Source organism: Caloenas nicobarica, chromosome 5 (genome assembly GCF_036013445.1).
Source record: "Caloenas nicobarica isolate bCalNic1 chromosome 5, bCalNic1.hap1, whole genome shotgun sequence".
NCBI lineage: Eukaryota > Metazoa > Chordata > Aves > Columbiformes > Columbidae > Caloenas > Caloenas nicobarica.
The window spans coordinates 43,149,472-43,165,142 of NC_088249.1; positions in this window are offsets into that span (position 1 = coordinate 43,149,472).

A 15,671-nucleotide genomic window follows, 5' to 3' on the forward strand; every position below is an offset into this window, starting at 1 on the left:
TGATTAATGTATCTCATCTTACATTTCTCTATGCTTGCCTATTGCAGTAATGTGTGAGGTTACTGTCAGTGTTTTCCACTGCAAAGTCTCTAGCAGACATTATAAAATCTACTCTTTTTAAATTTCCGATAGCCCAGACCAGGAGTCTGTATGTCACCCAAACAGCTATTGTGATTCGCATAGTGTTAGGGATACAAATGGCTCAGGTAAGAAAGACAGTATGCTCAATTTACAGATATCCATTGACTGAGATCAATAGCAAAGTCTGAGAGACCTTGTTGCACATTGATTATAAGGAGCTCCATGTGTCCTGAAAAAACTTTAAGAGCAGTAAGAGGCTGGGATTTATGGAAAAGCACAGAGGTTAAGGGGAGAGGGCATACCATTATTCTGGGAGTCCAGGATGATGAGGAATAGTGCATCCTTTGGATAAAAGGAGGAAATGACGTTAAATAACAATTGTAGACTGACTGTGACAAAGGTGCCTGTAGATATAAAATCATTTGCAGGGAAAGCTTTTGGAAAGTCAAGAGGCTCATTAAGGGTAAAAACATATTTTCTTCCTCTCATCTCCCTTTCTGTCTCTCTTAAAAGGTAATCTCACTCCAAGGATATTTTCTAGAAAGCAGACATAAGGATTGGAGAGTGGCACAGGAGAGAAGCGCAGGGAGCAGAGAGTTAACTCTTCCTCATATTGGCCATGATTTTGTGAATACGTGATGATGGAGAAAGCAATTATCTAATGTCCCAGCTCTCACACCGCCATGGCACTCTGCTTTAAAGGGGACATGTTCTGACTCATCAAACAAGTCTTCTGGAACAACTGACCAAACAATGTCAGCTGTCCCTCATCCTTTGCTTTTGTCTGTCTTAAAGAACTAACAAGACAAATCAAATCAAAACAAACAAACGAAAATAAAGTTTCAGCTTATTTTTTGTAGAGCATACAATTTCAGATTCCACATGTTTACTAAGACATGTCTGAAGCACTTCCAGCAAGAGTTAAAAAATATCAATTTTCCCAGTTACCTCTTCCCCCAGTTTGGCCCAATTCTCAGTCTTTCAGTCAGTATTGCCCTGGGGATTACTGACAAACCTGCCAAGGGATCTGTGAGGACTCCGCTGAGCTGTGAATTCTACACTAGAGCTGCAGATGGAAACATCACTTGGTTTTGGTGTGATGCTGACCAGAAAGCTGAAAGTAAGGATATTTTGTATAATGTATGCACATTAACAATTAATACTAGTAATTAAGGAAAGTCAGGACAAATTAATACAATGCTGCTTTGCAAAGTAGTGTAGTTTGTTTGGACAATGTTGGGTATACACAGTAGCACTTGCTAGCACACTGGTGAGACAGCCTTGAACACCTCACCCTTTTATGCCTGCGCTGTGCACAGAGAGTAACAGAAGAGCCACAGAGGGAAATACAGATCTGCTGACTCAGCAAGTGTGCACCGGGAGTCCTTCCATTGTAAAAATGTATTCCAGGACTTGCCAATGATCAACCACATTTAACCCAAAGCTCCACATTCATTCTGCTGCTATTGCTGAACACCAAGGCCAGGATGTAAGTGCTGTGCCGTATTATCATTTTACTGATGAGAATGATGGCTGAGAAAGAAATATTCATTTAACTTAAGGTATCTGCAACATGTCCACAGATATGAGACAAATAGTCCTCGTTAGGTAGCAGAATCAGGTAAATGCTCATGTGTGGCTTCTGTGTGGCTCATTTATTTTGCTTAACTTCTAGCTTAGAATGTAACAAAGTGCAAACAATTAGATTTCAGCATATGGGTATATAAACACTTGGCCCAGTGGATTCTCATGTGCACAAAATTGTGAACTGTGCACAACTATGAGCACTGCAAGAGGTGAATGTTCACACTTGATCCTTAGCTGTCTTTTGTAAATTTGTAGTATAGCCATTGGAGTCAAACCAAATCATTAATTTCTTCCACAGCTCCTCTGTCTCTCATGTGAAACTTCTGTTTAAGTAGCTGGTGACCACTGCTGCCTGCAGGATGCCTGCTGACTCAAGTAGGTTTGTGCCAGTTTTTTATAGCCTTGTATTTGAGCCAAAGGGCATGATAACATTTGTGGGTGAAACCTTTCTGGAGAGTGGGAATAAGCAGATCTAAGAGTTTGAATGTCCATAATTGCCATTTCCCCTTTGAGCAAGCAATCAGTTGAGTCCTCCAAATTGCAGTTGTCTTTTGTTGTCTGCACATGTTTAACCTCAAATTCCTATTCAAGGATAAAACGAGACATGATCTGACAGTGAGCCTCATACTTTTCAAATCTAGAAAGTGACCACAGGAGAGGTGAATAATACTGATGTTGTAGCCCTTAATCCCACTTTTTTGGTAGACAAAGTTTAGCACCCATAGTGTGTGGTGTGTATGAAAACACCTTTAGGTTCAGTTTCAGACGAAAAGCCTAGTTGAAAATGTTTCTTTTCTGCATGACCTCCAATGTGTCCACTCCCTGTTCCTCTCTGCGGGGTACAGCAACAGGGAGAAATGGGTCCAGAGAGAGACAGCCCAAATGAGAGCAAGGGGAGAGAAAGACAGTATAAGAACAGATGAATTTGGACAATCAGACTGGTCCTGTTCTGTGCTGCCCATCTCCTGCACCTTTTCCAGCTTTGCATTTTAATTACACAGATTAAAATAATCCCCAATTTTGGGAGGAAATCTGCTTGTCTTTGAGTATTTGATCTGGCATTGACTCTGTATCTGCAGCCCCATTACCATGGGGAGATCCTGTGGTTCCTTAGGAAGAGATGAAATGGGAAGTAATATGCCTAAGCCTGACAAAAAGTACTGAATAGAACTGGCCAATAGCCAAATGCTTTCATTCTTAGCAGAAAGGCATTAAATGAGTCTGGCTGCATTTAAGTGGGTGTCTTTCTGATTAAATAAATAGAAAAAGAAACGTCTGCATATGTACATGTGCATTGCATATTTACAGAATCACAGAATTACAGAATGTTAGGGATTGGAAGGGACCTCAAAAGATCATCTAGTCCAATCTCCCTGCCGGAGCAGGAACACCTAGGTGAGGTTACACAGGAAGGCGTCCAGGCAGGTTTTGCATGTCTCCAGAGAAGGAGACTCCACAACCGCCCTGGGCAGCCTGTTCCAGTGTTCTGTCACCCTCACTGAGAAGAGGTTTCTTCTCATATTTGGTTGTCACCGAGAAGACCCGGGCTCCATCCTCGTGACACCCACCCTTTACATATTTATAAAGATGAATGAGGTCACCCCTCAGTCTCCTCTTCTCCAAGCTAAAGAGACCCAGCTCCCTCAGCCTTTCCTCATAAGGGAGATGCTCCACTCCCTTAATCATCTTCGTGGCTCTGTGCTGGACTCTCTCCAGCAGATCCCTGTCCTTCTGGAACTGAGGGGCCCAGAACTGGACACAATATTCCAGATGAGGTCTCACCAGGGCAGAGTAGAGGGGAAGGAGAACCTCTCTCGACCTACTAACCACTTCCCTTCTAATACACCCCAGGATGCCATTGGCCTTCCTGGCCACAAGGGCACAGTGCTGGCTCATGGTCATCCTGCTGTCCACCAGGATCCCCATGTCCCTTTCCCCTACACTGCTCTCTAATAGGTCGTTCCCCAACTTATACTGGAACCTGTGGTTCTTCCTACCCAGATGCAAGACTCTACACTTGCCCTTGTTATATTTCATTAAATTTTTTCCCTGTCCAACTCTCCAGCCTGTCCAGGTCTCGCTGGATGGCAGCACAGCCTTCTGGCGTGTCAGCCACCCCTCCCAGCTTGGTGTCATCAGCAAACTTGCTGACGGTGCACTCTATTCCCTCATCCAATTCATTGATGAATATATTGAATAGTACTGGTCCCAATACCAACCCTTGAGGGACTACACTAGACACAGGCCTCCAACTAGACTCTGCCCCACTGACCACAACTCTATGGCTTCTTTCCTTCAGTTCACAGTCCACATCACTACCCAATCGTCCAGTCCACACTTCCTCAGTTTAGCTGTGAGGATGCTGTGGGAGACGGTGTCAAATGCTTTACTGAAATCAAAATAGACCACATCCACTGCATTGCCATCACCTATCCACCTGGTTATGTCCTCATAAAAGGCTATGAGGTTGGTCAAGCATGACTTCCCCTTGGTGAAGCCATATTGACTGCCCCTAATGACCCTCTTATCTTTGATATGCCTAGAGAAGGCACCAAGGATAAGTTGTTCCATCACCTTTCCAGGGATGGAGGTGAGGCTGACTGGTCTATAGTTACCCGGGTCCTCCTTCTTGCCCTTTTTGAAGACTGGAGTGACATTTGCTTTCCTCCAGTCCTCAGGCAACTCTCCCATTTCACACGACTTAGCAAAGATGACGGAGAGTGTCCCAGCAATGACTTTAGCCAGCTCCTTCAGCACCCGCAGGTGCATCTCATCTGGACCCATGGATTTATGGATGTCCAGAATGCTTCATTGGTCCCTAACCCAGTCCTCATCAACCAAAGCAAACTCCTCCATTGTTCTGACTTCCTCTGGGGCCTCAGGGGTACGGGGCTCCTCAGGACAGCCTCCGGAAGAGTAGACAGAGACAAAGAAGCCATTCAGTGACTCTGCCTTCCCTGTATCTTCTGTCACCAGGGCACCCATCTCATTCATCAGTGGGCCTACATTGCCTCTGGTGTTAGTTTTATCTGCCATGTATTTGAAGAAGCTCTTCCTGTTGTCCTTGACCCCTCTCGCCAGGTTTAACTCTAAGGAGGCCTTAGCTTTCCTAGTTGCCTCCCTACATCCTCTGACAACAGCCTTATATTCTTCCCAAGTGGCCAGCCCCTCCTTCCATGATCTCTAAACTCTCCTCTTCCACTTGAGTTTGTCCACCAGTTCCTTGTTTAACCAAGCCTGTCTCCTGGCTCCCTTCCTTGACTTCCTGTGTGTTGGGATGCTCTGATCTTGAGCTTGGAAGAAGCAGTCCCTGAATGCTAACCAACTATCTTGGGCCCCTTTACCTTCAAGTACCCTTTCCTGCAGGATTTCCCCTAGCAATTGCTTGAAAAGGCCAAAGTTGGCCCTACTGAAGTCCAGGGTTGCGATTCTGCTTGGTATTCTGTTCCTGCCACATGAGATCCTGAACTCCACCATCTCACGGTCGCTGCAGCCAAGGCAGCCCCCCACCTTTACTGCTTCAACCAGACCCTCCTCATTAGTGAGGACGAGATCCAACAGTGCACCTCTCCTAGTTGGTTCAACCACCATTTGCATCAGAAAGTTATCATCAATGCACCGGAGGAACCTCCTGGACTGAGGCTGGCTGGCTGAGTAGTCCTTCCAGCAAACATCAGGGAAGTTAAAATCCCCCACGACAACGAGGGCCTGTGACTGTGAGGCCGCTCTCAGCTGCCTGTAGAAGGCCTCGTCAGCTTCCTCACCCTGATCTGGTGGCCTGTAATAGACTCCCACAACAGTATCTCCCCTGCCAGCCTGCCCCTTAATTCTCACCCACAGACTCTCAACTTGCTCCTCATCCACCCCGGGCAATACTGAATACATTGTAGTTGCTCTCTCATGTAAAGAGCAACTCCACCACCACGCTTGGCTGGCCTGTCTTTCCTGAAAAGGACATAGCCATCCATGACCACATTCCAGCCACGTGAGCTGTCCCACCATGTCTCTGTAATTGCCACCAGATCATAATCGCCTGACCAGAGGTTTCTAACTCCTCCTGCTTATTCCCCATGCTGCGTGCATTGGTGTACAGGCACTTCAGGGAGCGAGCTGAGCACACTGATTTCACCCTAGGGGGGTGGGAGGCCTCCTGGTCTTCATCAATTCTAGAGTGCTGCCCCACTGGTGCAAGCCCAGCTACAACCCCATCCCCCTTCGAATGTAGTTTAAAGCTCTCCAAATGAGCCCTGATAATTCCTGTCCCAGCATCCTTTTGCCTCTGCGAGGTAAACCTTTCCCACATATCACTGTCTGGACTGGTGTCTTATAAAACCAGCCCTTATCAAAGAATCCAAAGCCCTGTCTGTAGCACCAGTTTTGTAGCCAGTCATTCATGGACTGAATTCTTCTATTCCATCCCATGTCATCACCCAAAAATGGAAGGAGGGAAGAGAAAATCACTGGAGCCCCAGACTCTTTCACCATTCATCCCAAGGCCCTGAAATCTCTCTTCATTCCCCTCAGACTACGGGATGCAGCTTCCTCTCCACCGTCTGGAAGATCAGCAGTGGGTAGTAGTACGTTGAGTGCACCAGGTTGGGGAGTGCCTTGGTGATACTGCTGATCTGGGCTCCAGGTGGACTGCATACTTCTCTATGATGAGGGTCAGCTCTGCATATTGGGCCCTCTGTCCCTCTCAGAAGGGAATTGCCTACTACAATTACCCTTCTTTCTTTCTTATCAGAGGCAGTCTTGAGGCGTGGAGTCAACTGCCTCTTCCTATGTGACCTTGTAGGCAGGCCTTGCACCACATCCTCACCTAACTCTCTTTCAGGATCCAGGGCCTCAAACCTATTACGGAGGGGCACCTGGGGAAGCAAAGCAGGTAGGGAGGGGGGTTGCCCGCGACGCCTAACTGGAACTTGCTTCCAACCCTCCTCATCTTTTTGGTCCCCTGCCTCTGCCCAACAGCAACAGGGCAGGGGCTGTCTTGAGTGTCCCCCCTCTGCCTGACGGGGCAGGGCGTCCATCACCTTTTAGGGGGTATCCCCCTGGGGCCTTTCTGCCTGGCACGCCAGGGAGTTACTCCACCAGTCGATCTCCTTTTCACACTCCCTGATGGACCTCAGTCTCTTCACCTCCTCTTTAAGTTTCACCACCATGCCGAGCAGATCTTGCACCTGCTCACACCTCACGCAGGCTGAATGCTGCCTCCCTCCCCCGGCAGCAGCAGCCTCTGGCACTCCCTGCGGCCGGACACCTGGACAGCCACGGTTTGGGGCAGGTGCTCCGTCTGGGTCGCCACAGTCTTTTTGTGACAAGCTCTCTGTCTGGAGGAGACCATGGTCAGCAGCAGTCTGGGACACTGGCAATAGGTGAGACGGTGTAACAAGCAAGGAGTGACAACCTCTGCACCCTGCTGCAGGAGCTACCACACACACAGTGTGGGTGGGACTCACTCGCTTCACAAGCCGGTCGCCCCTCCCAGCGCCTGGCGGGCAGCAACTCCTCGCTGCCCTCCCTGAGGCTTTTTCAAGGCTGGGTGCGGGGCTGCGATCGCCGTCCCCGTGGTAACGCCCACGCCACGTCAGCCGCTCTCACAAGGGCTGCCGGGGGCTGCCGTGTCGCGAAACTCCCCTGCACCCCGGGATCCGCGGACGTGTACCCCGGGATCCGCAGACACGCTGGCTGCGCAGGCTTCGATCGGCAGACCGTGGGGACTGAGCGCTAGTTTCGGGTTTCGACCGCTTTTAAATCTCCCGCAGCCGCTCTCACAAGGGCTGCCGGGTGCTGCCGTGCCGCGAACTCCCCTGTGCCCCGGGATTTGCCAACACGGGCTGCGCTGGCTCCAGTCAGCAGAGCTCGGCGACTGAGTCACACGTATATTATTACATATAGTATTGTTATTATTACAACATATATATTTTGCTATTCTTAAATACTGTGCTCACTCTCAGCCTACTGTAGATTGCTTTAAAAGTTTACAGTAAGGTTGGAGCACCCAAAGAATGAAAGAGGAGAAGACTCACATCAGGATTATGTTTCTTTTCTTATTCTGTGTTGTCCGGGGTCAAATCCACTGCCTGGTTGCACAACAGGAATGAACCTGGCCCACTGTTTTTGCAGGTCTTAGATAAACACTGCTTCAAAAAAGGCCAAGATGCAGAAAGGTCTAGTCTTTGTTCTGTGGATATTTTGCGGCCATTCGTTCATTGGTCATTCTTCTGGATGACTCTCATAAGTACAAGAATAGTTAGTAAATTGATAGAGGTAGAGCAGAAGTGCTGTCTTACATAAAGTTTGTAGAATGCTCTACTGTGACCCTCTTTCTTCAGCTGCATATAACTTAAGTAAATGTCAGATATTTGGGCTTCTGAATTCTGTGTTTTATCTCTTTCTAAAGCTGATTTATGCATGCATCAAAACCAAAGATGACTCTGTGGCAGCTCATTTGCCTCAGACACATGCTGTGGAATCAAACAGTATATTATTATTTAAACTGGCTTTTGTTCATCAGGAGGGCTGTGCTGGTTTTACTGAAAATGAGTAAATTTTCTTCATGCAGTTAGAAACCTTTCTTTTTTGTAGCTAACACGGTCATTGTTTGAATTTTGTTTGAGAACAAGAAAATAACACGCCAGGACAGAATTAATGTTTTTAATTGGTCTGGTCTGAAAGCCAAGGACATTCTGAGCTCTCTGCCCACAAGTGTGAGGCAGCTGGGAAGGGGGGCATAGATGGGGCAGAGCTTGACTGACATCCAGACTGATCAATAAGAGTATTCCATCCCATTAGCGTCATGCTTCATATTTAAGGAGAGTCAGGATCTTCCGGTTGGTTCTCTTTGTTGGGGCCGGGATGGAGACCTATTCTGGGGAGTTCTGTTTGGAACTTTCTTTAGTTCAGCCTTTTGCCATCCTGCCATTCTGCAGAGGCCTCTGGGCCTTTCTGCCTTTTCTATCTTCTCTCTCTGGGATCAGCTGTTCAGGACCAGGGTGCTGCTTCATGGGAGGGACTGCTTGGTGCGCACGGAGTTCGTGAGGAATTGCATTGAGTATCTTCCATTTTATATTCTATTTCTATTTTTTATATATTATTACTAGTAGTGTATCAGTATTTTGTTATTTTATTAAACTGTGTTTATCTCAATTCACAAGTTTCTCCCTTCCCTTTTTATTCCCTCCTCTATTTGGGGGTGGGAGGGAGGGGAGCGAGTGAATGGGTATCATGGCCATATTGCTAGCTTGGGTGAAACAACAACAACAGCCAAAAAAAAGCTTTCAGTTTTTCAATGGCAAACTTATCTGCAAGGCATAGAACACCAGGAACATCAAGATTATTTTGCCATTTTAGAATGAAGTTTCAACTTTGGTTACTACATTTTTCTTTTCTAAAAGTGCTGGTCATCCAGGGACATGTTATCTCTTTATTTATTTACTAAGTTAGAGTACTGTGATAACCTTTGAATTCATAAACAGTTAAGGAAATTCCTGGGTAAAGAAGAGCTGTTGAAATGGTTAGATATCTAATTTACATCCCTTTCCCTAGAAGTCTAAACTCTGCACATATTTGAGGGAAATATCACTAGATTTTAGCTTCTGATCTCCCAGTCCAGCTATCTCTTCTCAGGTTCAAGATGTAGTGTTGCGTTTATTTTATTCAGTGCAATTTGTGTCCTTTTGTCTACCAAGAGCTTCTACACATTTAAATTGGTATTCTCTGCCTATATTCTGTGCTGGCACAATTCCTGTGAGGTCATTTCCCTTCCTGCAAAAATTATGCCAAGAGGGCATAAAAGGCTGTCAATTTAGAATGATGACATTCACATTGATTTTCTCCAGCTAGAAGTAACTGTCCAAGCTGCAGAGCAGAGAAGAAACACATCCTGAGGTCCTCACGTCAGTATGTTCATGTGACCCATGACTGCACTGTACTTCATAGTACTTCACTGGCTTCTGGCACTAGAATCATGTCTGCAGAACTCCTAATACCCTAATCCCGCTGTATTCTCCAGAACCAATTTGATGAACCCCCACTGACTACAGAGACTAGCATCAACACCGATTTGCAATTAAATTTAACACATATAGGTTCGGCAGACATTATCAATTCAGAATATATATATGTGGGAGGGGCTTGGGGGGTGTGATTTAAGTTAAAAATCCTGATGTCTTCACTGGAAAATGGTAGCCTTCTAGTGTTATCCAACGGTCTGCCGCTGTAAAAATGCTTGACTTAAAAACCAGAAGGTTTTTAGAGATAAAAATAATACTAATAGCAGAGGTTTGCTGAGATCAGAAGCGAAGTCTTTGACGGCACCTGACTGGGTACAGTATCTAGCTTCAAAGTGCTGAGGGTAACGGAGGTCATGAGGCATTAGGCTGATGAAAAGTAGCAGCTTAGTTCTGTGGAGGCAGATCAGATTAGTTGAGCTGATTTCAAAACACCTGAACATCTACTTCAGCATCTTTCATTCTCTTATCAAAGAACTGAGACTGAGGGTACTTTCAGATGATTCGTGATGGGGTATAAGAGCTTTACTTCCCTCATCACTCACAAGTCTGTACGTTAGCTTCAATTTAGCATTTACTATTAAATGAGCTAAATATTTTCTGAGCTGGGAACTTTCTTGTGGAGGAGAGATCTCCTGCTTAGCGTATCTGGCACTAGCCCTTGGGAAATCAAACTTCCCAATCATGACTAGCCAATATTTGGTGGGGAAGGAAAGGGCAGCATCCTTTTGGGGACAGACCTGCTTTTCTGCAGTGTACAGCATATTTGTGTGGTATATCTATGGTCCTACCCTCTATCTTGTTGTGAACCATCCTACAGAATGTTATTCCATGAAATGCTCTGTCACCTGTATCACCGAAGGCAGCAGTAGTATCAAGCAAGACTAGGTAGTCTGTGCAAAGGAGAATATGAGCCACTGTGTCTGGGATTCTACACAGAGCATGCTGGAGCAAGCCTGGCCATATCTCTTGGCTGGAAACTGTGGGATACCCACATTTTTTCTTTCTTGTTTATTCTTTCCTTTTCAGATAGCTCCACTTGAGTGAAGTGTACTCCTACAAAATGGGAGCTTACCATGAGTAACATTGTTAGAACAATAAAAAGAAGCAACTAAGAGTTATAACCCCACTGATGTTTATTTTACTGCCAGTATGAGATATTTCTTCTGAAATATAAGGTTTTATCATTATGCTTTTCCTAGATTATTTCCAGAGGGTTTTATTTTCCCATAAGATAACCATTTCATATTCTGCATTGCTCAGTTACATCCTGTTATTATAAAAGCTATAATCTTTTGGCTTTTCTTATGTAAATCCTTTGAATCTGAATAGTTCAGAAATTTGTAGATGGTAGGTTATCCTACCTTCCTCTAAAGATATGGGATTGGAAATGTTTGCTTCTACATTTGTAATCTCAACAGCATTCCCACAAAGATCTCAATTTTAGTTTTGGGTCAAGTTTGACTACAGCGGTGAGTTGGTATTTAAAAACATCATCAAATAGTTGCTTCTATCTTATCTGAGTTCATTCATTTCATTTTGTATTTTTTCCTGAAATGTCTGCACAAAACCTTTAATCTCTAGCTTTCCAATGAACACTTAAAACTGTTCACATTCTTTCTGGCAAGGAATTGATTCTGAAATACTGTAGCCATGCGGTAAATTGGTATTGATCATCTCCACAGACACAAAAGGTGAAATTACACAGGTATTACATATGTGTAGTTTTATGTATTTAATTGCTATTCTACTTTACACAAACACCAGATTATATGAGGGGTGACTAGCCGAAATAGCTAAGTTGCTGTCATCCTACCAATTAAAAACTCTTGGTTTTTGAAACTGTAAAACTAAAACTAAATGAAATAAATATGGTACAGGGTAAAACTTGACAAGTTTCATCTGACCAAAAACTTAAAAAAGAATAAAGAATGGATGGTAAAAAAATGAACAACTCTAATTTTCCATCTTTAATGCAAATTGGCATCCTCAAACAAATGTAGAATCACAAAGTTGCTAAATTACAGCAGAGGGAGAGGCACAGGCAAGGAAAATAAGAAAAAAAGAATGGTTGCACCAAAGTACTCACAACAAAGCCACAAGCAGAGAGACTCAAGAAGGCCAACAGCTGTACTACTCTCATTTCCTTAAATCTTCAAATCCATCAATGGTCCTGAGACTATTTGTGAGAATATGAAGCAGCTCTTATCACATTCCACTAACTGAAGTGCCTGCATTTCGCATAATGGCAGTTTTAATTGCATGGAATGAATTTCTTAGGGTGTGGAATCCTGTTCTTTGTAATGCTTCGCAATCTGAAACCATTAAGAAAAATGATTTGACTATTAAATCAGTTGGTCATAATGAACCAAAAAGGGCTATTCTGCAGGTAATAGAGGAAAGCTTTAGAATTTTCCAGTTTCTTTAGCCATGCAGAATGTCAGCAAGACTTTCTAAATTCAAGCACCAGTAATTGTCTATGCCCTTTTCAAACAAAACCACTTACTTTGGATTTCAGCATGTAGTGTGTCTTTCTCACACAGCCGTGCACCATGCTAATACTGTGGCTTTATCAGCTACTCTCCAGCTTGTTCACCTCACCAGAGAAGCATTGTTCTTTGCTGAACATCCCCCGAAGCTTTGCCAAAGCCTAAATTTGAACAGCTCTAGTGAAGGGATTTCCAGTGCTTCCCTTAAGAGGTTGATAACACTGTAATTAGTCTTTCTATTTGGCAAATAATTCTAGCTTTTCAGCCTTAGTTTCTCCTTTCTTTGTTTAATAGATACTTTCCTGTATTCACAAGCAATGCTTTTCATCTCTTTCATATTGCCCTTCCTGTATTTACAGGCAGATTTCCTACTTCTGCTTCCTCGGTTTGTAGTTATTTTATGCACACTTAATTCTTTTAACCTTTTCCTCATGAGCTTCCTTAGCTTTTAGTATGCCTGTAAAGTAGCTAAAAACATTAGCTTTTCAGACAGGATGCACGTTTGGTGCTGATCATGGTGACTATTAAGATTACATAAAGGACGTTCCACTGAAGACATATTTCACTAAATAATTAAATGTTACTGGAAGAGCAACTCCTTTTAACAAAATCTGCTGCAACAACATCAACAGGCAATTTTTTGTTTCCTTAGAATTCTCAGAGGGCACTTACAAGAGGAAAATTGCATTGAGCTAGGGATTAAAAGAATTTAGAAAAAGAAGCAGCAGTAACATGACATTTCAGACACACGTGATATCTACATAGACATTTTTTGAAGTATAGAACTGTTGTTATATAGAAAAACTAATGGAATAAAACACAGATTTTGATTTAAAAGTTAACATAGAGACGTCAGAGGAAAAAAACAAACCAAAACCCACCAACAACAGAAAAAAAGAAACAAACAAACAAACAAACAAACCCAAAACAAACCACAGTTAAGCCACATTAGGGCACATATTATTGTACTACTTTAAATGGTTTTTGTTATAGAAATTTTCATCTAGAAAACTACCCAGACAGTTCAAATGTCTACTGGAGAATTATTGTGCGATATTTCAAGATCTAATTAATTTTTAGTCAATTTTCTGAAAGTATAGAACAGAAGAATTTGAACAACAAAAACCAACAACAAAAACCACAAAACCACAACAAGTTTCCACATGATTTATTAGGTAGGTGAAACATTTAAATTTAATTTTCCCTTGATATAGTTGTACGTGTGCATGCCTTAATGTATGAGTTCCTAAACAACAAAAGATAAGTCAGATCTTTGTTGTGTTGAACAGCCACCTGTACAAGATATTCTAACTTATTATATTACTCAACAGTACCCAAAGAATAAAAGTAGGCAAAGCAAAAGAATACAGACTTTATCTTCCCGACTGACATGTTTAAACTCCGGATAGAAAGTGATACTTTTCAAACCAGCATCTTCACCTAGCTAATGATTGTTCGCAAATTGTTATAGAAACAGTCTCTTTTGTCCATTTTAGCTAAACCCAAAGTTGAGTTTTGTGTCCTAAGGATAATTCCAGTCACCTAAAAAAATGTTAATGCAGATAATCGCATTGAAAAACAGTGTACAAAACCCATTTATTTGGGAACCTGTACTACATGAATCCAAGCTTTAGAAGATGGTGAAAGTGCTGCAAGGGATCCTGTTTTTCCTGAAGAAGGAAAAGGTGAAATAAGGAGGTTATTCTACATTGCTTGTAGACAGAGGAGGAGGCAGACAGGGCATAATGCTGTACTACACCTTACTCTTCCACTGCACAAGGACCTAACGCCAAAATATGAACAGCTGTTTCGACAGGAATTATGATGACGAGAGAGGTTACATGAAGCAGCAAGAGGTGTTATTTTGGAAGCAGCAGGGGTATCAGCAAATGCAGTCCCACATCATCAGCTCCTGTCTATACAGTGCAGACATTTGCTTTGCAACTTCGCATTTCCCTCTGTGAGGCTCCCTGAGCAGCTCCCTGTGAGGCTCTCTGAGCGGCGAGGGGAGCGGGGCCGGGTGCCGTGGGGAGCGGTGGGCAGGTAGGAGCGGCGCCGAGGCAGCAGGCATTCAGCAAGGGCTGCCCCAGCTCCAGCGGCGGCGCCTCCGTGCCCTGCCCAAGGTGCCCCGGCGAGCGGCCGGGCCCTCCATGCAGGGTGAGAACCCATCCCTGGGGGCCACGTTTCTGCCCCGGCCCCCGTCCAGCCCGGCCTCCCCCAACGTGCGCACTCACCGCAGGCCCAGGCCGAACTGGGGCAGCGCTGCTGCTGGCGCCCCTGAAAACCGCCCCGTGGGGACTCGTCCCCTCTGATGTCACAGGCGCCAGAGCGCGTCACAGCCACGCCTGCCGGCCATCCCCGCCCTTCGGCCCCACGCACAGCTGCGCCTGTATCCTGGTGAAGGCTGGGCCAGCGTTAATGTTCTTCACAGCACCTTGTGTGGTCCTTTATGTTGGGTTCTTATCCTCTGCCTGCCAATGACGATCTCATAATCATAGAAAATCCTGGGTTGGAAGGGGCCCACGAGGACCATCTAGGCCAAGCCCTGACTCTGCACCAGGCCGGCTTCAAGTGAAATCACAAATTCACAGAATCATTTAAGTTGGAAAAGACCCTTGAGATCGTTGTCTCCAACCACAAATCTCACACTGCCGACTCCACCAATAAACTGTGCCTCTTAGTGCAACGTTGACACGTTTTTTTACATAACTCCACGCATGGTGCCTCAACCACTTCCCTGGGTAGCTTGTTCCAATGGTTGAGAACCCTTTCAATGGAGAAAGTTTTCCTAATATGCAATCTAAACCTGCCCTGGTGCAACATAAGGTCATTTCCTCTTGTCCTGTCTTTTGTAACCTGGGAAAAGAGACCAGCGCCCATCTGTCCACAACGTCCTTTCAGGTAGATGTAGATAACGATACGGTCTCAGCTCAGCCTCCCGTTCTCCAGCTTTAACAACCCCAGTTCCTTCAGAAGGCTCGTGCTCCGGACTCTTCACCAGCTTTTCTGCTCTTCTTTGGACACACTCTGGCACCTCAATGTCTTTCTTGTAGTGAGGGGCCCAAAACTGAACACAATGTTGGAGGTGCAGCCTCACTGATGCCAACCCAAGCCCCAGAGAGGCAGAACAGTTCTCAAAAAGATGGGTCTGATCAGCAGACCGGGGGAGTAGTGAATGAACTCTTTAGTTTGCTTTGCTTAAGCGTGTAGCTCTTGCTTTACCTACTGAGCTGTCTTAAATCTACCCACAAGTTTTCCCACTTTAGCTTTCAGATTCTCTCCACCATGCCACTGGGGGAAAGTGACTGAGCAGCTCTGTGATGTCTAGCTGCCTACTGGGATTAAGCCATGAAAGCTGAGAATCATGGAAGCCCAGAGAATCACTGAAACCAGAGCCCTATGCATAAGCTCTTCTGCAAAATGCTCAACAACTTGGTGGCAGCTGAGCTGTCAGCACCTTGTAACTGCGTTCTCCATCAAACTGATACACCGACACTCGGAG